Source organism: Gadus morhua, unplaced genomic scaffold (genome assembly GCF_902167405.1).
Source record: "Gadus morhua unplaced genomic scaffold, gadMor3.0, whole genome shotgun sequence".
Taxonomy (NCBI): Eukaryota; Metazoa; Chordata; class Actinopteri; order Gadiformes; family Gadidae; genus Gadus; species Gadus morhua.
In genome coordinates, this window is record NW_021963952.1 from 111,217 (window position 1) to 132,822 (window position 21,606).

Below are 21,606 nucleotides of genomic sequence, written 5' to 3' on the forward strand. Positions count from 1 at the left end.
TATGTATGCTCCCAGATGGTAGTTGTATGCCCTGAACTCTTGCGTCGTTTTTAATTAGTAAGGCCAGGGGCTCTGCCGAAATGGCATAGAGCAACGCCGATAGGGGACATCCCTGCCTTATCGATCTCCCAAGACAAAATCTGTCAGTCAGCACTCCATTTACTTTGACACAGCTCCTTGCACCCTCGTACAACCTCCTGACCCACCCCACTAATCTCTCTCCAAATCCAAATCTCACCAGTAATCTAAATAAAAACTCATGCTCCACCCTATCAAATGCTTTATTCCAATCTATAGCTAACACTATTCCCCCTGTTCCGTCTCTCTTCATGAATTCTATTGTATCCCTAACTGTCGCTATTGTGTCAGCTATATCCCTACCTGGTATACTGTAACTTTGAGATGTTTTGATTATATCCCCTATCACTCGTTTTATTCTGTTAGCCAACACCTTGGCCAGAATTTTGTAATCTACATTTAGCAGACTTATAGGCCTATAATTCTGCAAGTCTAGTTTACTTCCTTTCTTCTTAAAAACTAAGGTAATCACACCTTCTACCATCCTACCCTGCACTATCCCTGTTTTCTCAGTCTCCCTGAATACCTCTACTAAAATTGATGCCATCTGCTCCTTATATACTTTATAAAATTCAATCCCTATCCCATCACTCCCAGGACTCTTCCCGCTTTTCAGCCCCTCTATCGCCTCCATCACCTCCATCCTACTTATCTCTCTGTCACACCATTTACTATCGTCCACACTCAGCTTGCTTTCGACACTATCCAGTACCTCCACTATACTGTCCTCCTCTAATCCACCTCTCTGATATAACTCCCCATAAAACTCTTGCACCCTCTCCAGTATGGCCACATAGTCTGCTACTACCTCCCCCTCCTTTTTCCTGATTTCGTGTATATATGTCCTGCTTTGTTTGCTTTTTTCTAGGCCCAGAAAATACGCTGTGCACCTTTCTCCCTCCAGCGCATATTTAGCTTTGCTCCGTAAAATTGCTCCTCTACATTTCTCTGCCTCATATCTCTGAAGTTCCATCTTTACCTCTATATAATTCTCCATGCTGTAACCTTCTTCATTCTCTGCTTTACTCAGCTCTACCCTCAGTCTTTCCCTCAACTCCTTCTCTTTCTTCATCATTTTCACTTTTCTTTTCTTACTGTACCAAATGCTTATTGATTTAATCTTATTCTTCACTTTCTCCCATATCTCCCCAATCTGAGTATCTGCCCTATTCTCTTCAACATATTCTTTAATTTTCTCATTCTCCATATCTAATAACTCCCTAATCTGTTGTTTATATTCATCCTCTTCAATATAACCTGCATTCAAAATCCACATCCCTCCCCCTATCTCCTCTCTCCCTACTTTAATTCTGAATCTCACCCCGTCGTGGTCACTCAGTGCATTTATTTCATGTCTTATTCTGTCTACATGTTTTATGTTCTCTCCCTGTGTTAAAACCAAATCTATCCTGCTTTGTTTCAGTACACCATCCCTCATTTGTCTCCTGGTGAATTCCCTCCTCTCTGGATTCTCATTTCTCCACACATCTACTAAATTCTTGTCCTTCATCATGTCTAACAAGCTCTCCCTCGACTTTTCCCATCTGAACACTACACCTTGCCCTATATCTAACCTGCTACATTTAGTATTAAAATCCCCTACTATTATACATCTCCCAATCACTAGCCCTTTCAGCTCCTCTATTATAATTCTTTTATCTATTTCTATATTCGGAACATATATATTAATTAGTCTAAACAACACATTTTGATACTTAAACTCTATGACTATTATCCTCCCTGTCCTATCTTTATATATCTCTTTTATCTCATCTACCCTATGTTTTTTAATCATTATAGCCACCCCTCTTGCGTTCTTAGCCCCGTTATTATAATAAATCTCCCCCCCCCACACCTCCTTTACCTCTATAACTTTTACGTCATCCCAATTTGTCTCCTGTATGCATAGGATGTCACTTCTATATATATTTAAAAGTGACCTCAGTTTGCCTCTGTCCCTTAAACCATTCACATTAACAGAAGTTACTGTGGTCATGAGAGCTAAAAGAAAGAAAATATTTAAACCAAAAACCAAAGCAAGACTCACATGCCAGACCGCGGTCCTTTACTTCTCACTCCCCGTGTCTTCTCCTCCTCTGCTTTCCTTTTGGCGGCCAGTTCTTTTGTCTTCTTCCCTCCTTTTCGTCCTCTGCCCTCCTGTCTTTGCTCCTCATCTATTTTTTCCACCGGTTGTTCTGCTCTCCCTCGTTCATCGTCTGTATCCTCCGCCACATCATCGTCCTCCGCTTTTCCCCCCTGCTCCATCATCTGTTCGTCACCGTCCTTCTCAGCACTGTCGCCGCTGTCAGATCTATACCGCCATTCCAGTTCTTTTTCCGCTTCCTCGTTCTCACCTCCCGTCTCCTCTTCAGCTCCCCTTCCGTCATCGCTCTCTCCGTCTTTATCCTCCATTTGTTCTCCTCTCTCCTCCTCTCTCGCCGCTGCGTTCCGTTCCTCACACTCCCGCGCATAATGCCCTGTCTTCTGGCACCTGAAGCACTTGAAATCAGGGCACTCCCTGAAGATGTGTCCTGGCTTGATGCAGAGTCGGCACACCCGCACCTGTCGATCATGTATCACTCTAAAGTACTCCGCTCCTCTCAGTGTCTCTAACTTGGTTGAGTACGGGAGTGATCGTACCTGCTCATTAAAGCGGACTTTTAAAAATCTTGTCCCGTCCGCAATCTCCGTCCCCGGCCACTTGCGCCGTTTGATGACAGATATTGGCCGCACACCCCACTCCTCCAGCCTTGCCAGTATTGTTGCATCTTCCATGTAAACAGGCAAGTTAATAAATGACACCACCATGTCACTGTTCACAATCTCCCTGCCATGCACTAAGGCTCCTTTTACACGCACGCCATCCAGGAGCTTGCGCTTTCCCACCTCATCCTTCATGGTGATTTCATAGTTTTTTTCCCCTCTCACACGGCATCCGCTCACCACTCCACATTGCACTGCTACTTCCCGCAGAATATCCATCATGGAAATCACCGCTGTTCCCTCCACCTCAACGTCCACTGTCAGCTCTTTCCCGTACTCTTTCTGCCGTCCTTCTCCCGTTTCTGGCCGATTCTCAATCCCGTTCCTTCCCTCTTCCTCCAGTGCTCCAACTCCACTGCTAGGCATTGTCTGCTCCGGTCCTTTGTCTGCTGCCATGTGGTCCATCCGTCAAATGAAAGCCTCCCCAAACAGCAAAAAAAGCTGTGGGGAGATTTAGAACTATAATTAAATTACGATTTTGTCAAAAGAATATAATCTACAAATCAACAAGAAGAAAAAAACACCAGGCTGCTGTATCAGCCTACTCTGCCAACAAACTTTTTCCTGCTTCCTTCACTTCCTGCTTTGCGCACCTGAACGAGATCAGACGAGATCGGGCGTGCCTAAGGTGGTATGGCCGTAAGCATATATAAACTTGACCATATTAGCTTTTATACAGGGGGAGGACGTAAGGAGTGAGAGCGCTGCCGTGGCCAGAGACGGGACTTGTACAGAAACAATGATTAGATCCATAATGAATGAATGAATACGTTATTCCAGACTCAGAGTTACATATTTGAACGCAATGCATTACACTGCTTGGGCGTCATCGTTTGCGTGATCTTTTGAAGAAACGTAGCGTTGCAAAACCTGGGATGGACTAAGGTGGACCGCCGTCATTGCAGCTCTCTGCTACGTCACTACACTGTCCACATGTTTCACAAATAGAGTTTGAGGAGACGTCGTCAGAGTCTGTATGTTGCTTAAATTCTCCAAAACAGTGGGCGCTAAAGATCAGCGCACGGTAGGCCATTGCATCCAATGAGCTCGAGTTGAAAAAGTATAATGCTTACAGCACCTGGTATTCCCAGGCGGTCACCCATCCAAGTACTAACCAGGCCCGACCCTGCTTAGCTTCCGAGATCAGACGAGATCGGGCGTGCCTAATGGTGGTATGGCCGTAAGCATTTATAGACTTGACCATATAAGCTTTTATACAGGGGGAGGACGTAAGGAGTGAGAGCGCTGCCGTGGCCAGAGACGGGACTTGTACAGAAACAATGATTAGATCCATAATGAATGAATGAATACGTTATTCCAGACTCAGAGTTACATATTTGAACGCAATGCATTACACTGCTTGGGCGTCATCGTTTGCGTGATCTTTTGAAGAAACGTAGCGTTGCAGAACCTGGGATGGACTAAGGTGGACCGCCGTCATTGCAGCTCTCTGCTACGTCACTACACTGTCCACATGTTTCACAAATAGAGTTTGAGGAGACGTCGTCAGAGTCTGTATGTTGCTTAAATTCTCCAAAACAGTGGGCGCTAAAGATCAGCGCACGGTAGGCCATTGCATCCAATGAGCTCGAGTTGAAAAAGTATAATGCTTACAGCACCTGGTATTCCCAGGCGGTCACCCATCCAAGTACTAACCAGGCCCGACCCTGCTTAGCTTCCGAGATCAGACGAGATCGGGCGTGCCTAAGGTGGTATGGCCGTAAGCAATTCTAGACTTGACCATATTAGCTTTTATACAGGGGGAGGACGTAAGGAGTGAGAGCGCTGCCGTGGCCAGAGACGGGACTTGTACAGAAACAATGATTAGATCCATAATGAATGAATGAATACGTTATTCCAGACACAGAGCAACATATTTGAACGCAATGCATTACACTGCTTGGGCGTCATCGTTTGCGTGATCTTTTGAAGAAACGTAGCGTTGCAAAACCTGGGATGGACTAAGGTGGACCGCCGTCATTGCAGCTCTCTGCTACGTCACTACACGGTCCACATGTTTCACAAATAGAGTTTGAGGAGACGTCGTCAGAGTCTGTATGTTGCTTAAATTCTCCAAAACAGTGGGCGCTAAAGATCAGCGCATTGCATCCAATGAGCTCGAGTTGAAAAAGTATAATGCTTACAGCACCTGGTATTCCCAGGCGGTCACCCATCCAAGTACTAACCAGGCCCGACCCTGCTTAGCTTCCGAGATCAGACGAGATCGTGCGTGCCTATGGTGGTATGGCCGTAAGCATTTATAGACTTGACCATGTAAGCTTTTATACAGGGGGAGGACGTAAGGAGTGAGAGCGCTGCCGTGGCCAGAGACGGGACTTGTACAGAAACAATGATTAGATCCATAATGAATGAATGAATACGTTATTCCAGACTCAGAGCAACATATTTGAACGCAATGCATTACACTGCTTGGGCGTCATCGTTTGCGTGATCTTTTGAAGAAACGTAGCGTTGCAAAACCTGGGATGGACTAAGGTGGACCGCCGTCATTGCAGCTCTCTACTACGTCACTACACTGTCCACATGTTTCACAAATAGAGTTTGAGGAGACGTCGTCAGAGTCTGTATGTTGCTTAAATTCTCCAAAACAGTGGGCGCTAAAGATCAGCGCACGGTAGGCCATTGCATCCAATGAGCTCGAGTTGAAATAGTATAATGCTTACAGCACCTGGTATTCCCAGGCGGTCACCCATCCAAGTACTAACCAGGCCCGACCCTGCTTAGCTTCCGAGATCAGACGAGATCGGGCGTGCCTAAGGTGGTATGGCCGTAAGCAATTATAGACTTGACCATATTAGCTTTTATACAGGGGGAGGACGTAAGGAGTGAGAGCGCTGCCGTGGCCAGAGACGGGACTTGTACAGAAACAATGATTAGATCCATAATGAATGAATGAATACGTTATTCCAGACTCAGAGTTACATATTTGAACGCAATGCATTACACTGCTTGGGCGTCATCGTTTGCGTGATCTTTTGAAGAAACGTAGCGTTGCAAAACCTGGGATGGACTAAGGTGGACCGCCGTCATTGCAGCTCTCTGCTACGTCACTACACTGTCCACATGTTTCACAAATAGAGTTTGAGGAGACGTCGTCAGAGTCTGTATGTTGCTTAAATTCTCCAAAACAGTGGGCGCTAAAGATCAGCGCACGGTAGGCCATTGCATCCAATGAGCTCGAGTTGAAAAAGTATAATGCTTACAGCACCTGGTATTCCCAGGCGGTCACCCATCCAAGTACTAACCAGGCCCGACCCTGCTTAGCTTCCGAGATCAGACGAGATCGGGCGTGCCTAAGGTGGTATGGCCGTAAGCATATTATAGACTTGACCATATTAGCTTTTATACAGGGGGAGGACGTAAGGAGTGAGAGCGCTGCCGTGGCCAGAGACGGGACTTGTACAGAAACAATGATTAGATCCATAATGAATGAATGAATACGTTATTCCAGACTCAGAGCAACATATTTGAACGCAATGCATTACACTGCTTGGGCGTCATCGTTTGCGTGATCTTTTGAAGAAACGTAGCGTTGCAAAACCTGGGATGGACTAAGGTGGACCGCCGTCATTGCAGCTCTCTGCTACGTCACTACACTGTCCACATGTTTCACAAATAGAGTTTGAGGAGACGTCGTCAGAGTCTGTATGTTGCTTAAATTCTCCAAAACAGTGGGCGCTAAAGATCAGCGCACGGTAGGCCATTGCATCCAATGAGCTCGAGTTGAAAAAGTATAATGCTTACAGCACCTGGTATTCCCAGGCGGTCACCCATCCAAGTACTAACCAGGCCCGACCCTGCTTAGCTTCCGAGATCAGACGAGATCGGGCGTGCCTAATGGTGGTATGGCCGTAAGCAATTTATAGACTTGACCATATTAGCTTTTATACAGGGGGAGGACGTAAGGAGTGAGAGCGCTGCCGTGGCCAGAGACGGGACTTGTACAGAAACAATGATTAGATCCATAATGAATGAATGAATACGTTATTCCAGACTCAGAGCAACATATTTGAACGCAATGCATTACACTGCTTGGGCGTCATCGTTTGCGTGATCTTTTGAAGAAACGTAGCGTTGCAAAACCTGGGATGGACTAAGGTGGACCGCCGTCATTGCAGCTCTCTACTACGTCACTACACTGTCCACATGTTTCACAAATAGAGTTTGAGGAGACGTCGTCAGAGTCTGTATGTTGCTTAAATTCTCCAAAACAGTGGGCGCTAAAGATCAGCGCACGGTAGGCCATTGCATCCAATGAGCTCGAGTTGAAATAGTATAATGCTTACAGCACCTGGTATTCCCAGGCGGTCACCCATCCAAGTACTAACCAGGCCCGACCCTGCTTAGCTTCCGAGATCAGACGAGATCGGGCGTGCCTAAGGTGGTATGGCCGTAAGCAATTATAGACTTGACCATATTAGCTTTTATACAGGGGGAGGACGTAAGGAGTGAGAGCGCTGCCGTGGCCAGAGACGGGACTTGTACAGAAACAATGATTAGATCCATAATGAATGAATGAATACGTTATTCCAGACTCAGAGCAACATATTTGAACGCAATGCATTACACTGCTTGGGCGTCATCGTTTGCGTGATCTTTTGAAGAAACGTAGCGTTGCAAAACCTGGGATGGACTAAGGTGGACCGCCGTCATTGCAGCTCTCTACTACGTCACTACACTGTCCACATGTTTCACAAATAGAGTTTGAGGAGACGTCGTCAGAGTCTGTATGTTGCTTAAATTCTCCAAAACAGTGGGCGCTAAAGATCAGCGCACGGTAGGCCATTGCATCCAATGAGCTCGAGTTGAAATAGTATAATGCTTACAGCACCTGGTATTCCCAGGCGGTCACCCATCCAAGTACTAACCAGGCCCGACCCTGCTTAGCTTCCGAGATCAGACGAGATCGGGCGTGCCTAAGGTGGTATGGCCGTAAGCAATTATAGACTTGACCATATTAGCTTTTATACAGGGGGAGGACGTAAGGAGTGAGAGCGCTGCCGTGGCCAGAGACGGGACTTGTACAGAAACAATGATTAGATCCATAATGAATGAATGAATACGTTATTCCAGACTCAGAGCAACATATTTGAACGCAATGCATTACACTGCTTGGGCGTCATCGTTTGCGTGATCTTTTGAAGAAACGTAGCGTTGCAAAACCTGGGATGGACTAAGGTGGACCGCCGTCATTGCAGCTCTCTACTACGTCACTACACTGTCCACATGTTTCACAAATAGAGTTTGAGGAGACGTCGTCAGAGTCTGTATGTTGCTTAAATTCTCCAAAACAGTGGGCGCTAAAGATCAGCGCACGGTAGGCCATTGCATCCAATGAGCTCGAGTTGAAATAGTATAATGCTTACAGCACCTGGTATTCCCAGGCGGTCACCCATCCAAGTACTAACCAGGCCCGACCCTGCTTAGCTTCCGAGATCAGACGAGATCGGGCGTGCCTAAGGTGGTATGGCCGTAAGCATATATAAACTTGACCATATTAGCTTTTATACAGGGGGAGGACGTAAGGAGTGAGAGCGCTGCCGTGGCCAGAGACGGGACTTGTACAGAAACAATGATTAGATCCATAATGAATGAATGAATACGTTATTCCAGACTCAGAGTTACATATTTGAACGCAATGCATTACACTGCTTGGGCGTCATCGTTTGCGTGATCTTTTGAAGAAACGTAGCGTTGCAAAACCTGGGATGGACTAAGGTGGACCGCCGTCATTGCAGCTCTCTGCTACGTCACTACACTGTCCACATGTTTCACAAATAGAGTTTGAGGAGACGTCGTCAGAGTCTGTATGTTGCTTAAATTCTCCAAAACAGTGGGCGCTAAAGATCAGCGCACGGTAGGCCATTGCATCCAATGAGCTCGAGTTGAAAAAGTATAATGCTTACAGCACCTGGTATTCCCAGGCGGTCACCCATCCAAGTACTAACCAGGCCCGACCCTGCTTAGCTTCCGAGATCAGACGAGATCGGGCGTGCCTAAGGTGGTATGGCCGTAAGCAATTATAGACTTGACCATATTAGCTTTTATACAGGGGGAGGACGTAAGGAGTGAGAGCGCTGCCGTGGCCAGAGACGGGACTTGTACAGAAACAATGATTAGATCCATAATGAATGAATGAATACGTTATTCCAGACATAGAGCAACATATTTGAACGCAATGCATTACACTGCTTGGGCGTCATCGTTTGCGTGATCTTTTGAAGAAACGTAGCGTTGCAAAACCTGGGATGGACTAAGGTGGACCGCCGTCATTGCAGCTCTCTGCTACGTCACTACACTGTCCACATGTTTCACAAATAGAGTTTGAGGAGACGTCGTCAGAGTCTGTATGTTGCTTAAATTCTCCAAAACAGTGGGCGCTAAAGATCAGCGCACGGTAGGCCATTGCATCCAATGAGCTCGAGTTGAAAAAGTATAATGCTTACAGCACCTGGTATTCCCAGGCGGTCACCCATCCAAGTACTAACCAGGCCCGACCCTGCTTAGCTTCCGAGATCAGACGAGATCGGGCGTGCCTATGGTGGTATGGCCGTAAGCATTTATAGACTTGACCATATTAGCTTTTATACAGGGGGAGGACGTAAGGAGTGAGAGCGCTGCCGTGGCCAGAGACGGGACTTGTACAGAAACAATGATTAGATCCATAATGAATGAATGAATACGTTATTCCAGACTCAGAGTAACATATTTGAACGCAATGCATTACACTGCTTGGGCGTCATCGTTTGCGTGATCTTTTGAAGAAACGTAGCGTTGCAAAACCTGGGATGGACTAAGGTGGACCGCCGTCATTGCAGCTCTCTGCTACGTCACTACACTGTCCACATGTTTCACAAATAGAGTTTGAGGAGACGTCGTCAGAGTCTGTATGTTGCTTAAATTCTCCAAAACAGTGGGCGCTAAAGATCAGCGCACGGTAGGCCATTGCATCCAATGAGCTCGAGTTGAAATAGTATAATGCTTACAGCACCTGGTATTCCCAGGCGGTCACCCATCCAAGTACTAACCAGGCCCGACCCTGCTTAGCTTCCGAGATCAGACGAGATCGGGCGTGCCTAAGGTGGTATGGCCGTAAGCAATTATAGACTTGACCATATTAGCTTTTATACAGGGGGAGGACGTAAGGAGTGAGAGCGCTGCCGTGGCCAGAGACGGGACTTGTACAGAAACAATGATTAGATCCATAATGAATGAATGAATACGTTATTCCAGACTCAGAGTACATATTTGAACGCAATGCATTACACTGCTTGGGCGTCATCGTTTGCGTGATCTTTTGAAGAAACGTAGCGTTGCAAAACCTGGGATGGACTAAGGTGGACCGCCGTCATTGCAGCTCTCTGCTACGTCACTACACTGTCCACATGTTTCACAAATAGAGTTTGAGGAGACGTCGTCAGAGTCTGTATGTTGCTTAAATTCTCCAAAACAGTGGGCGCTAAAGATCAGCGCACGGTAGGCCATTGCATCCAATGAGCTCGAGTTGAAAAAGTATAATGCTTACAGCACCTGGTATTCCCAGGCGGTCACCCATCCAAGTACTAACCAGGCCCGACCCTGCTTAGCTTCCGAGATCAGACGAGATCGGGCGTGCCTAAGGTGGTATGGCCGTAAGCAATTATAGACTTGACCATATTAGCTTTTATACAGGGGGAGGACGTAAGGAGTGAGAGCGCTGCCGTGGCCAGAGACGGGACTTGTACAGAAACAATGATTAGATCCATAATGAATGAATGAATACGTTATTCCAGACTCAGAGTTACATATTTGAACGCAATGCATTACACTGCTTGGGCGTCATCGTTTGCGTGATCTTTTGAAGAAACGTAGCGTTGCAAAACCTGGGATGGACTAAGGTGGACCGCCGTCATTGCAGCTCTCTGCTACGTCACTACACTGTCCACATGTTTCACAAATAGAGTTTGAGGAGACGTCGTCAGAGTCTGTATGTTGCTTAAATTCTCCAAAACAGTGGGCGCTAAAGATCAGCGCACGGTAGGCCATTGCATCCAATGAGCTCGAGTTGAAATAGTATAATGCTTACAGCACCTGGTATTCCCAGGCGGTCACCCATCCAAGTACTAACCAGGCCCGACCCTGCTTAGCTTCCGAGATCAGACGAGATCGGGCGTGCCTAAGGTGGTATGGCCGTAAGCATTATAGACTTGACCATATTAGCTTTTATACAGGGGGAGGACGTAAGGAGTGAGAGCGCTGCCGTGGCCAGAGACGGGACTTGTACAGAAACAATGATTAGATCCATAATGAATGAATGAATACGTTATTCCAGACTCAGAGTTACATATTTGAACGCAATGCATTACACTGCTTGGGCGTCATCGTTTGCGTGATCTTTTGAAGAAACGTAGCGTTGCAAAACCTGGGATGGACTAAGGTGGACCGCCGTCATTGCAGCTCTCTGCTACGTCACTACACTGTCCACATGTTTCACAAATAGAGTTTGAGGAGACGTCGTCAGAGTCTGTATGTTGCTTAAATTCTCCAAAACAGTGGGCGCTAAAGATCAGCGCACGGTAGGCCATTGCATCCAATGAGCTCGAGTTGAAAAAGTATAATGCTTACAGCACCTGGTATTCCCAGGCGGTCACCCATCCAAGTACTAACCAGGCCCGACCCTGCTTAGCTTCCGAGATCAGACGAGATCGGGCGTGCCTATGGTGGTATGGCCGTAAGCATTTATAGACTTGACCATGTAAGCTTTTATACAGGGGGAGGACGTAAGGAGTGAGAGCGCTGCCGTGGCCAGAGACGGGACTTGTACAGAAACAATGATTAGATCCATAATGAATGAATGAATACGTTATTCCAGACTCAGAGCAACATATTTGAACGCAATGCATTACACTGCTTGGGCGTCATCGTTTGCGTGATCTTTTGAAGAAACGTAGCGTTGCAAAACCTGGGATGGACTAAGGTGGACCGCCGTCATTGCAGCTCTCTGCTACGTCACTACACTGTCCACATGTTTCACAAATAGAGTTTGAGGAGACGTCGTCAGAGTCTGTATGTTGCTTAAATTCTCCAAAACAGTGGGCGCTAAAGATCAGCGCACGGTAGGCCATTGCATCCAATGAGCTCGAGTTGAAAATAGTATAATGCTTACAGCACCTGGTATTCCCAGGCGGTCACCCATCCAAGTACTAACCAGGCCCGACCCTGCTTAGCTTCCGAGATCAGACGAGATCGGGCGTGCCTAAGGTGGTATGGCCGTAAGCAATTATAGACTTGACCATATTAGCTTTTATACAGGGGGAGGACGTAAGGAGTGAGAGCGCTGCCGTGGCCAGAGACGGGACTTGTACAGAAACAATGATTAGATCCATAATGAATGAATGAATACGTTATTCCAGACTCAGAGCAACATATTTGAACGCAATGCATTACACTGCTTGGGCGTCATCGTTTGCGTGATCTTTTGAAGAAACGTAGCGTTGCAAAACCTGGGATGGACTAAGGTGGACCGCCGTCATTGCAGCTCTCTACTACGTCACTACACTGTCCACATGTTTCACAAATAGAGTTTGAGGAGACGTCGTCAGAGTCTGTATGTTGCTTAAATTCTCCAAAACAGTGGGCGCTAAAGATCAGCGCACGGTAGGCCATTGCATCCAATGAGCTCGAGTTGAAATAGTATAATGCTTACAGCACCTGGTATTCCCAGGCGGTCACCCATCCAAGTACTAACCAGGCCCGACCCTGCTTAGCTTCCGAGATCAGACGAGATCGGGCGTGCCTAAGGTGGTATGGCCGTAAGCAATTATAGACTTGACCATATTAGCTTTTATACAGGGGGAGGACGTAAGGAGTGAGAGCGCTGCCGTGGCCAGAGACGGGACTTGTACAGAAACAATGATTAGATCCATAATGAATGAATGAATACGTTATTCCAGACTCAGAGTAACATATTTGAACGCAATGCATTACACTGCTTGGGCGTCATCGTTTGCGTGATCTTTTGAAGAAACGTAGCGTTGCAAAACCTGGGATGGACTAAGGTGGACCGCCGTCATTGCAGCTCTCTGCTACGTCACTACACTGTCCACATGTTTCACAAATAGAGTTTGAGGAGACGTCGTCAGAGTCTGTATGTTGCTTAAATTCTCCAAAACAGTGGGCGCTAAAGATCAGCGCACGGTAGGCCATTGCATCCAATGAGCTCGAGTTGAAAAAGTATAATGCTTACAGCACCTGGTATTCCCAGGCGGTCACCCATCCAAGTACTAACCAGGCCCGACCCTGCTTAGCTTCCGAGATCAGACGAGATCGGGCGTGCCTAAGGTGGTATGGCCGTAAGCATTTATAGACTTGACCATATTAGCTTTTATACAGGGGGAGGACGTAAGGAGTGAGAGCGCTGCCGTGGCCAGAGACGGGACTTGTACAGAAACAATGATTAGATCCATAATGAATGAATGAATACGTTATTCCAGACTCAGAGCTAACATATTTGAACGCAATGCATTACACTGCTTGGGCGTCATCGTTTGCGTGATCTTTTGAAGAAACGTAGCGTTGCAAAACCTGGGATGGACTAAGGTGGACCGCCGTCATTGCAGCTCTCTGCTACGTCACTACACTGTCCACATGTTTCACAAATAGAGTTTGAGGAGACGTCGTCAGAGTCTGTATGTTGCTTAAATTCTCCAAAACAGTGGGCGCTAAAGATCAGCGCACGGTAGGCCATTGCATCCAATGAGCTCGAGTTGAAATAGTATAATGCTTACAGCACCTGGTATTCCCAGGCGGTCACCCATCCAAGTACTAACCAGGCCCGACCCTGCTTAGCTTCCGAGATCAGACGAGATCGGGCGTGCCTAAGGTGGTATGGCCGTAAGCAATTATAGACTTGACCATATTAGCTTTTATACAGGGGGAGGACGTAAGGAGTGAGAGCGCTGCCGTGGCCAGAGACGGGACTTGTACAGAAACAATGATTAGATCCATAATGAATGAATGAATACGTTATTCCAGACTCAGAGTTACATATTTGAACGCAATGCATTACACTGCTTGGGCGTCATCGTTTGCGTGATCTTTTGAAGAAACGTAGCGTTGCAAAACCTGGGATGGACTAAGGTGGACCGCCGTCATTGCAGCTCTCTGCTACGTCACTACACTGTCCACATGTTTCACAAATAGAGTTTGAGGAGACGTCGTCAGAGTCTGTATGTTGCTTAAATTCTCCAAAACAGTGGGCGCTAAAGATCAGCGCACGGTAGGCCATTGCATCCAATGAGCTCGAGTTGAAATAGTATAATGCTTACAGCACCTGGTATTCCCAGGCGGTCACCCATCCAAGTACTAACCAGGCCCGACCCTGCTTAGCTTCCGAGATCAGACGAGATCGGGCGTGCCTAAGGTGGTATGGCCGTAAGCATTTATAAACTTGACCATATTAGCTTTTATACAGGGGGAGGACGTAAGGAGTGAGAGCGCTGCCGTGGCCAGAGACGGGACTTGTACAGAAACAATGATTAGATCCATAATGAATGAATGAATACGTTATTCCAGACTCAGAGTTACATATTTGAACGCAATGCATTACACTGCTTGGGCGTCATCGTTTGCGTGATCTTTTGAAGAAACGTAGCGTTGCAAAACCTGGGATGGACTAAGGTGGACCGCCGTCATTGCAGCTCTCTGCTACGTCACTACACTGTCCACATGTTTCACAAATAGAGTTTGAGGAGACGTCGTCAGAGTCTGTATGTTGCTTAAATTCTCCAAAACAGTGGGCGCTAAAGATCAGCGCACGGTAGGCCATTGCATCCAATGAGCTCGAGTTGAAAAAGTATAATGCTTACAGCACCTGGTATTCCCAGGCGGTCACCCATCCAAGTACTAACCAGGCCCGACCCTGCTTAGCTTCCGAGATCAGACGAGATCGGGCGTGCCTAAGGTGGTATGGCCGTAAGCAATTATAGACTTGACCATATTAGCTTTTATACAGGGGGAGGACGTAAGGAGTGAGAGCGCTGCCGTGGCCAGAGACGGGACTTGTACAGAAACAATGATTAGATCCATAATGAATGAATGAATACGTTATTCCAGACTCAGAGTTACATATTTGAACGCAATGCATTACACTGCTTGGGCGTCATCGTTTGCGTGATCTTTAGAAGAAACGTAGCGTTGCAAAACCTGGGATGGACTAAGGTGGACCGCCGTCATTGCAGCTCTCTGCTACGTCACTACACTGTCCACATGTTTCACAAATAGAGCTTTGAGGAGACGTCGTCAGAGTCTGTATGTTGCTTAAATTCTCCAAAACAGTGGGCGCTAAAGATCAGCGCACGGTAGGCCATTGCATCCAATGAGCTCGAGTTGAAAAAGTATAATGCTTACAGCACCTGGTATTCCCAGGCGGTCACCCATCCAAGTACTAACCAGGCCCGACCCTGCTTAGCTTCCGAGATCAGACGAGATCGGGCGTGCCTAAGGTGGTATGGCCGTAAGCAATTATAGACTTGACCATATTAGCTTTTATACAGGGGGAGGACGTAAGGAGTGAGAGCGCTGCCGTGGCCAGAGACGGGACTTGTACAGAAACAATGATTAGATCCATAATGAATGAATGAATACGTTATTCCAGACACAGAGCAACATATTTGAACGCAATGCATTACACTGCTTGGGCGTCATCGTTTGCGTGATCTTTTGAAGAAACGTAGCGTTGCAAAACCTGGGATGGACTAAGGTGGACCGCCGTCATTGCAGCTCTCTGCTACGTCACTACACGGTCCACATGTTTCACAAATAGAGTTTGAGGAGACGTCGTCAGAGTCTGTATGTTGCTTAAATTCTCCAAAACAGTGGGCGCTAAAGATCAGCGCACGGTAGGCCATTGCATCCAATGAGCTCGAGTTGAAATAGTATAATGCTTACAGCACCTGGTATTCCCAGGCGGTCACCCATCCAAGTACTAACCAGGCCCGACCCTGCTTAGCTTCCGAGATCAGACGAGATCGGGCGTGCCTAAGGTGGTATGGCCGTAAGCATTTATAGACTTGACCATATTAGCTTTTATACAGGAGGAGGACGTAAGGAGTGAGAGCGCTGCCGTGGCCAGAGACGGGACTTGTACAGAAACAATGATTAGATCCATAATGAATGAATGAATACGTTATTCCAGACTCAGAGTTACATATTTGAACGCAATGCATTACACTGCTTGGGCGTCATCGTTTGCGTGATCTTTTGAAGAAACGTAGCGTTGCAAAACCTGGGATGGACTAAGGTGGACCGCCGTCATTGCAGCTCTCTGCTACGTCACTACACTGTCCACATGTTTCACAAATAGAGTTTGAGGAGACGTCGTCAGAGTCTGTATGTTGCTTAAATTCTCCAAAACAGTGGGCGCTAAAGATCAGCGCACGGTAGGCCATTGCATCCAATGAGCTCGAGTTGAAAAAGTATAATGCTTACAGCACCTGGTATTCCCAGGCGGTCACCCATCCAAGTACTAACCAGGCCCGACCCTGCTTAGCTTCCGAGATCAGACGAGATCGGGCGTGCCTAAGGTGGTATGGCCGTAAGCAATTATAGACTTGACCATATTAGCTTTTATACAGGGGGAGGACGTAAGGAGTGAGAGCGCTGCCGTGGCCAGAGACGGGACTTGTACAGAAACAATGATTAGATCCATAATGAATGAATGAATACGTTATTCCAGACTCAGAGTAACATATTTGAACGCAATGCATTACACTGCTTTGGCGTCATCGTTTGCGTGATCTTTAGAAGAAACGTAGCGTTGCAAAACCTGGGATGGACTAAGGTGGACCGCCGTCATTGCAGCTCTCTGCTACGTCACTACACTGTCCACATGTTTCACAAATAGAGCTTGAGGAGACGTCGTCAGAGTCTGTATGTTGCTTAAATTCTCCAAAACAGTGGGCGCTAAAGATCAGCGCACGGTAGGCCATTGCATCCAATGAGCTCGAGTTGAAAAAGTATAATGCTTACAGCACCTGGTATTCCCAGGCGGTCACCCATCCAAGTACTAACCAGGCCCGACCCTGCTTAGCTTCCGAGATCAGACGAGATCGGGCGTGCCTAATGGTGGTATGGCCGTAAGCAATTATAGACTTGACCATATTAGCTTTTATACAGGGGGAGGACGTAAGGAGTGAGAGCGCTGCCGTGGCCAGAGACGGGACTTGTACAGAAACAATGATTAGATCCATAATGAATGAATGAATACGTTATTCCAGACACAGTAACATATTTGAACGCAATGCATTACACTGCTTGGGCGTCATCGTTTGCGTGATCTTTTGAAGAAACGTAGCGTTGCAAAACCTGGGATGGACTAAGGTGGACCGCCGTCATTGCAGCTCTCTGCTACGTCACTACACTGTCCACATGTTTCACAAATAGAGTTTGAGGAGACGTCGTCAGAGTCTGTATGTTGCTTAAATTCTCCAAAACAGTGGGCGCTAAAGATCAGCGCACGGTAGGCCATTGCATCCAATGAGCTCGAGTTGAAATAGTATAATGCTTACAGCACCTGGTATTCCCAGGCGGTCACCCATCCAAGTACTAACCAGGCCCGACCCTGCTTAACTTCCGAGATCAGACGAGATCGGGCGTGCCCAAGGTGGTATGGCCGTAAGCATTTATAGACTTGACCATATTAGCTTTTATACAGGAGGAGGACGTAAGGAGTGAGAGCGCTGCCGTGGCCAGAGACGGGACTTGTACAGAAACAATGATTAGATCCATAATGAATGAATGAATACGTTATTCCAGACTCAGAGTTACATATTTGAACGCAATGCATTACACTGCTTGGGCGTCATCGTTTGCGTGATCTTTTGAAGAAACGTAGCGTTGCAAAACCTGGGATGGACTAAGGTGGACCGCCGTCATTGCAGCTCTCTGCTACGTCACTACACTGTCCACATGTTTCACAAATAGAGTTTGAGGAGACGTCGTCAGAGTCTATATGTTGCTTAAATTCTCCAAAACAGTGGGCGCTAAAGATCAACGCACGGTAGGCCATTGCATCCAATGAGCTCGAGTTGAAAAAGTATAATGCTTACAGCACCAGGTATTCCCAGGCGGTCACCCATCCAAGTACTAACCAGGCCCGACCCTGCTTAGCTTCCGAGATCAGACGAGATCGGGCGTGCCTAAGGTGGTATGGCCGTAAGCATATATAAACTTGACCATATTAGCTTTTATACAGGGGGAGGACGTAAGGAGTGAGAGCGCTGCCGTGGCCAGAGACGGGACTTGTACAGAAACAATGATTAGATCCATAATGAATGAATGAATACGTTATTCCAGACTCAGAGTTACATATTTGAACGCAATGCATTACACTGCTTGGGCGTCATCGTTTGCGTGATCTTTTGAAGAAACGTAGCGTTGCAAAACCTGGGATGGACTAAGGTGGACCGCCGGGTAACACTTTAGTTTGATAGTCCACTGTTGACACTCAACAAGCCATCAGTAGATATTCAGTTGCATGTCAACAGTGAATGAGTTGACATTCAACCGAACTATCTCAACTGATAAGCAACATGTATTCAACTAACTAAGTTAACTATAAGTTGCACTATTAGTAGATGGTTAGTTGATATTTGACAGAGCTTGTTCAACAGATAAGAAACATGGATTCAACTAACTGTCTGTTAACTATAAGTTGCGCTATTAGTAGATGTTGTTTTGTACACGTAGCATGCATTCAACTAACTGTCAGTTAACTATTAGTTGCATTATTAGTAGATGGTTAGTTGATAATCAACAAAGCTTTCAACAGATAAGAAACAAGCATTCAACTAACTAAGTTAACTACACGTTGCACTATTAGCTGGTGTTTAGTTGATTTTCAACAGTGAGTTAGTTGATACTCTACAGAGCTTGTCAACAAATATGTAACATGCATTCAACTACGTGTTAGTTAACTATAGTATATTTTTATTTTGTTCATTTATTTTTACAAAAACAGTCTGCAACAGACATTGTGCTTTTTACTACATGTTCTTTACAAATATTCAACTATCAGTTGAGTGTCAAGTTCTAGTAAGTTGACTATCAACTGCTGTTATTAACCAATTCTCAACTTACGTTTCATATGGATCAACTTTCCTCCACTCACAAGGAACATCTAATGAACGAACATTCAACCCTCTGTTGATCATATATGTTCATTGCAAAATAAAGATGAGAATATTTTATCAATCAATAGGCACCCTGTGTAGGTGACAACCTGTTCATTGTCATATGACTGTCGACAAACTATCAGTCAATATTCAACTAAGCATTAGTAGAGAGGTCTTAGGACTGTCAAATTAAAGTGAAAACAGTTTAGTGTCTACACACTATTAACAGAGCAAAACAGAGAAAATAGTTGACTATCAGTTGATTCTCAACAAACTATCAGTCGATATTCAATTAAGCATTAGTAGACAGGTCTTAGGACTGTCAAATTAAAGTGAAAACAGTTTAGTGTGTGCAAACTATTAACAGAGCAAAACAGAGAAAATAGTTGATTCTCAACTAACTATCAGTCGATATTCAATTAAGCATTAGTAGAGAGGTCTTAGGACTGTCAAATTAAAGTGAAAACAGTTTAGCGTCTACACACTATTAACAGAGCAAAACAGAGAAAATTGTTGACTATCAGTTGATTATCAACAAACTATCAGTCGATATTCAATTAAGCATTAGTAGACAGGTCTTAGGACTGTCAAATTAAAGTGAAAACAGTTTAGTGTCTACAAGCTATTAACAGAGCAAAACAGAGAAAATAGTTGACTATCAGTTGATTCTCAACAAACTATCAGTCGATATTCAATTAAGCATTAGTAGACAGGTCTTAGGACTGTCAAATTAAAGTGAAAACAGTTTAGTGTCTACAAGCTATTAACAGAGCAAAACAGAGAAAATAGTTGACTATCTGTTGATGATCAACAAACTATCAGTCGATATTCAATTAAGCATTAGTAGACAGGTCTTAGGACTGTCAAATTAAAGTGAAAACAGTTTAGTGTCTACAAGCTATTAACAGAGCAAAACAGAGAAAATAGTTGACTATCTGTTGATGATCAACAAACTATCAGTCGATATTCAATTAAGCATTAGTAGACAGGTCTTAGGACTGTCAAATTAAAGTGAAAACAGTTGAGAACAGTAGTCTACAGACTAGTAACAGTACAAAATAGAAAAAAAGTTTTGCAAAACTAATCAGTAACACTGGATGACCACAAAGTGAAATAAACAAAACATAAGCAGGATATCAGACACGGAAAACAACTTTATTATTTGAAAATAAATAACTAAACGTAATCAGAAATTGTGGTTCAAAGGCGAAGAGTTCAAAGGGCAATGTACATTTATAGTAAGTCAAAGAACTTCAACCAGGCTTACTTTGAACTTTTAAAAAATAAATAAATAAATAAAGGATAAATCCGGTGTAAAATGGATCTGGGATATGTTTTACATGATAACGAAATGGGATGTTCATTTGGGAGCAAAAAAGTGAATGTAGACGCATTCTTAAGTTGGCTGTTTTTAGCCGATTCTACCAAAACGCTATAAACTTGGAAAGATGGGGGCAAGTATCGTGGTAAAAACAAAATTGCTATTTTAAACCACTTAAAAGGATAGAAGTAGCCCGACACTTCTTTGGTAGTATAATAAGGGTCTTAAAATATAAAACGAGGCATTGATAACTTTGTAAGTGTACAGATTGTTTATTAAAAATGATATTTTAAGCACACAATACCATCAGAAGTTCACCCATCGACACCATCTTGTATTTAAGACTTGATAAGTAGATTGGCGAACACAGAGCTTAGCTTGCGTGTTCTTCCCGGAGGTCACAATCACTGTATTTGTCAATGTACTTATATCGAGTCTTAAATACAAAATGGCGTCGACAGGTGAACAACTGATGGCATTGTGTGTATAAAATGTAATTTGTAGTAAACAATCTGTACACTTACAAAGTTATCAATGCCTCGTTTTATATTTTAAGACCCTTACTATACTACCAAAGAAGTGTCGGGCTATTTCTAGCCTTTTAAACTGTTTAAAATAGCGATTTTGTTTTTACCACGAGACATCGTTCCAAGCTTATAGCGTTTTGGTAGAATCGGCTAAAAACAGCCAACTTAAGAATGCGTCTGCATGTGGTTTTTTGCTCCCAAACGAACATCCCATCTCATTATCATATTAAACATATCCCAGATCCATTTTACACAGGATTTATCGTTTAATTAAAAAAACTCTCTCCTTTCACCCCTGTCCCTTTAACCCTTTTTGGAGAATGGTATGAGTTTTTTTTTCCTCTTCAGCTCTTCAATTTTAAGGGCAAGTTCTCCAACAATTTTGGACTGGCAGAGCTTTGCTAAATGAAGGAGCCTCTGTTCGCCTTTGATTCCATCCAGGACACTCCTCTCTGCAATGTAGAGCTCCGCAATTGCTGCGGTGTCTTTAACTGCATTTCTAGAAACACGTGCCTTCAGGAATGCCCTCGACATCTTGCGTCCTTTTTGAATTAGTTTAAGGACCCAGCGGTACCTTTTAACAACATCCGATATTGTTGTCACTGAAAATGGAAAATAAATTAACAACAATAAAACACTAATATATATACAGTTTACTTCTCCCCAAAGATGGTTGTGGTTTGTCTTAGTTGCAGGGTAAGGGTTAGTATGTACTTTTAGAAAAATGAAATTTTCATAGGGGTGC

At 45.0% G+C, this 21,606-nt stretch overlaps 27 non-coding genes across 27 annotated transcripts; all 27 read right to left on the reverse strand.

The window, feature by feature from the left end:
• Window positions 1-3,907: 3,907 nt before the first annotated feature.
• Window positions 3,908-4,027, reverse strand: LOC115538120 (5S ribosomal RNA). The gene has a single exon (XR_003975086.1). It is a non-coding gene; the product is annotated as a 5S ribosomal RNA (ribosomal RNA).
• A 421-nt stretch (window positions 4,028-4,448) lies between these two features.
• Window positions 4,449-4,567, reverse strand: LOC115538188 (5S ribosomal RNA). The gene has a single exon (XR_003975148.1). It is a non-coding gene; the product is annotated as a 5S ribosomal RNA (ribosomal RNA).
• A 411-nt stretch (window positions 4,568-4,978) lies between these two features.
• LOC115538131 (5S ribosomal RNA) lies at window positions 4,979-5,097 on the reverse strand. Its single transcript, XR_003975097.1, has one exon. It is a non-coding gene; the product is annotated as a 5S ribosomal RNA (ribosomal RNA).
• Window positions 5,098-5,518: 421 nt separating this feature from the next.
• On the reverse strand, window positions 5,519-5,637 carry LOC115538189 (5S ribosomal RNA). Its single transcript, XR_003975149.1, has one exon. It is a non-coding gene; the product is annotated as a 5S ribosomal RNA (ribosomal RNA).
• Window positions 5,638-6,058: 421 nt separating this feature from the next.
• On the reverse strand, window positions 6,059-6,177 carry LOC115538190 (5S ribosomal RNA). The gene has a single exon (XR_003975150.1). It is a non-coding gene; the product is annotated as a 5S ribosomal RNA (ribosomal RNA).
• Window positions 6,178-6,599: 422 nt separating this feature from the next.
• LOC115538121 (5S ribosomal RNA) lies at window positions 6,600-6,719 on the reverse strand. The gene has a single exon (XR_003975087.1). It is a non-coding gene; the product is annotated as a 5S ribosomal RNA (ribosomal RNA).
• A 422-nt stretch (window positions 6,720-7,141) lies between these two features.
• LOC115538191 (5S ribosomal RNA) lies at window positions 7,142-7,260 on the reverse strand. Its single transcript, XR_003975151.1, has one exon. It is a non-coding gene; the product is annotated as a 5S ribosomal RNA (ribosomal RNA).
• Window positions 7,261-7,681: 421 nt separating this feature from the next.
• LOC115538192 (5S ribosomal RNA) lies at window positions 7,682-7,800 on the reverse strand. Its single transcript, XR_003975152.1, has one exon. It is a non-coding gene; the product is annotated as a 5S ribosomal RNA (ribosomal RNA).
• A 421-nt stretch (window positions 7,801-8,221) lies between these two features.
• LOC115538193 (5S ribosomal RNA) lies at window positions 8,222-8,340 on the reverse strand. The gene has a single exon (XR_003975153.1). It is a non-coding gene; the product is annotated as a 5S ribosomal RNA (ribosomal RNA).
• Window positions 8,341-8,761: 421 nt separating this feature from the next.
• LOC115538194 (5S ribosomal RNA) lies at window positions 8,762-8,880 on the reverse strand. Its single transcript, XR_003975154.1, has one exon. It is a non-coding gene; the product is annotated as a 5S ribosomal RNA (ribosomal RNA).
• A 421-nt stretch (window positions 8,881-9,301) lies between these two features.
• On the reverse strand, window positions 9,302-9,420 carry LOC115538094 (5S ribosomal RNA). Its single transcript, XR_003975060.1, has one exon. It is a non-coding gene; the product is annotated as a 5S ribosomal RNA (ribosomal RNA).
• Window positions 9,421-9,841: 421 nt separating this feature from the next.
• On the reverse strand, window positions 9,842-9,960 carry LOC115538195 (5S ribosomal RNA). Its single transcript, XR_003975155.1, has one exon. It is a non-coding gene; the product is annotated as a 5S ribosomal RNA (ribosomal RNA).
• Window positions 9,961-10,380: 420 nt separating this feature from the next.
• Window positions 10,381-10,499, reverse strand: LOC115538196 (5S ribosomal RNA). Its single transcript, XR_003975156.1, has one exon. It is a non-coding gene; the product is annotated as a 5S ribosomal RNA (ribosomal RNA).
• Window positions 10,500-10,920: 421 nt separating this feature from the next.
• Window positions 10,921-11,039, reverse strand: LOC115538197 (5S ribosomal RNA). Its single transcript, XR_003975157.1, has one exon. It is a non-coding gene; the product is annotated as a 5S ribosomal RNA (ribosomal RNA).
• Window positions 11,040-11,459: 420 nt separating this feature from the next.
• On the reverse strand, window positions 11,460-11,578 carry LOC115538095 (5S ribosomal RNA). The gene has a single exon (XR_003975061.1). It is a non-coding gene; the product is annotated as a 5S ribosomal RNA (ribosomal RNA).
• Window positions 11,579-12,000: 422 nt separating this feature from the next.
• On the reverse strand, window positions 12,001-12,119 carry LOC115538199 (5S ribosomal RNA). Its single transcript, XR_003975159.1, has one exon. It is a non-coding gene; the product is annotated as a 5S ribosomal RNA (ribosomal RNA).
• Window positions 12,120-12,540: 421 nt separating this feature from the next.
• On the reverse strand, window positions 12,541-12,659 carry LOC115538200 (5S ribosomal RNA). Its single transcript, XR_003975160.1, has one exon. It is a non-coding gene; the product is annotated as a 5S ribosomal RNA (ribosomal RNA).
• Window positions 12,660-13,080: 421 nt separating this feature from the next.
• Window positions 13,081-13,199, reverse strand: LOC115538201 (5S ribosomal RNA). The gene has a single exon (XR_003975161.1). It is a non-coding gene; the product is annotated as a 5S ribosomal RNA (ribosomal RNA).
• A 422-nt stretch (window positions 13,200-13,621) lies between these two features.
• LOC115538202 (5S ribosomal RNA) lies at window positions 13,622-13,740 on the reverse strand. The gene has a single exon (XR_003975162.1). It is a non-coding gene; the product is annotated as a 5S ribosomal RNA (ribosomal RNA).
• A 421-nt stretch (window positions 13,741-14,161) lies between these two features.
• On the reverse strand, window positions 14,162-14,280 carry LOC115538203 (5S ribosomal RNA). Its single transcript, XR_003975163.1, has one exon. It is a non-coding gene; the product is annotated as a 5S ribosomal RNA (ribosomal RNA).
• A 421-nt stretch (window positions 14,281-14,701) lies between these two features.
• LOC115538044 (5S ribosomal RNA) lies at window positions 14,702-14,820 on the reverse strand. Its single transcript, XR_003975010.1, has one exon. It is a non-coding gene; the product is annotated as a 5S ribosomal RNA (ribosomal RNA).
• Window positions 14,821-15,242: 422 nt separating this feature from the next.
• Window positions 15,243-15,361, reverse strand: LOC115538046 (5S ribosomal RNA). Its single transcript, XR_003975011.1, has one exon. It is a non-coding gene; the product is annotated as a 5S ribosomal RNA (ribosomal RNA).
• A 421-nt stretch (window positions 15,362-15,782) lies between these two features.
• On the reverse strand, window positions 15,783-15,901 carry LOC115538047 (5S ribosomal RNA). The gene has a single exon (XR_003975012.1). It is a non-coding gene; the product is annotated as a 5S ribosomal RNA (ribosomal RNA).
• A 421-nt stretch (window positions 15,902-16,322) lies between these two features.
• Window positions 16,323-16,441, reverse strand: LOC115538048 (5S ribosomal RNA). The gene has a single exon (XR_003975013.1). It is a non-coding gene; the product is annotated as a 5S ribosomal RNA (ribosomal RNA).
• A 421-nt stretch (window positions 16,442-16,862) lies between these two features.
• On the reverse strand, window positions 16,863-16,982 carry LOC115538124 (5S ribosomal RNA). Its single transcript, XR_003975089.1, has one exon. It is a non-coding gene; the product is annotated as a 5S ribosomal RNA (ribosomal RNA).
• Window positions 16,983-17,401: 419 nt separating this feature from the next.
• Window positions 17,402-17,520, reverse strand: LOC115538043 (5S ribosomal RNA). The gene has a single exon (XR_003975009.1). It is a non-coding gene; the product is annotated as a 5S ribosomal RNA (ribosomal RNA).
• Window positions 17,521-17,941: 421 nt separating this feature from the next.
• LOC115538069 (5S ribosomal RNA) lies at window positions 17,942-18,060 on the reverse strand. The gene has a single exon (XR_003975034.1). It is a non-coding gene; the product is annotated as a 5S ribosomal RNA (ribosomal RNA).
• Between the last annotated feature and the right edge of the window lie 3,546 nt (window positions 18,061-21,606).